We start from the raw sequence: 776 nt of genomic DNA, 5'->3' as shown, positions 1-776 counted from the left end.
AGTTGTCCATGATGGCCTCTAGTTTGGACATCATTCTCCTCTCAGCCACTACCTCCAAGGAGTCCAGGTCAAACCCAATGACAGAGCTTGCTCTCCTGATGAGCTTGTTCAGCCTTTTGGAATCTACTGCTCTAATCCCAGAGCCCCAGCACACCACTGCGTAGAAAATGGCACTCGCTACCACCGACTGATAGAACATGTGTAGCATCTTACTACACACATTGAAGGACCTGAGCCTCCTCAAGAAGTAGAGTCGGCAGAAAGGAACTGTACCACACGACAGTGCTTATACGACTGTGTGGAATGTTACTGTTAGGTCTGCTGGAGAATTCGTGAGCCCATTACATACAATATATAATAATATCTGTTCCTGTGCATTGTGGTATTATTGCTTTAGTAAAACTGATTTAAAAATGGTCCTTATTTTGTATATTTGATTATGTGGATCGTGTGCTCTTATCACATCATTTTATTACCATGTTATTAATATTTTGTCGTTCACGTGTACATTTTTGCATGTACATGTTGGGATTAAGGGCGCCAACTAAATTAATAATTATAACTGTGCATTTTAGATAATTGTCCAGAATTTCACACTATGACCTTGATTTGCCTAAAGAGAATATCTAGCGAGCCGGTATCGACATCTCCTGAATTGCATAATTGAAAATAGTTCGTGAAGTTCTGTTATCGTAACCAAGTTAAAAAGCAGCAACTTGTTACGCTTCGTCAAAAAAAATAAGAGCCGAAGTCTTTACACCCTCCTCCTCTCTTCT

The sequence above is a fragment of the Atractosteus spatula genome, chromosome 8 (genome assembly GCF_055471065.1).
Source record: "Atractosteus spatula isolate fAtrSpa1 chromosome 8, fAtrSpa1.hap1, whole genome shotgun sequence".
Lineage (NCBI taxonomy): Eukaryota > Metazoa > Chordata > Actinopteri > Semionotiformes > Lepisosteidae > Atractosteus > Atractosteus spatula.
This window is presented reverse-complemented; position numbering follows the sequence as displayed.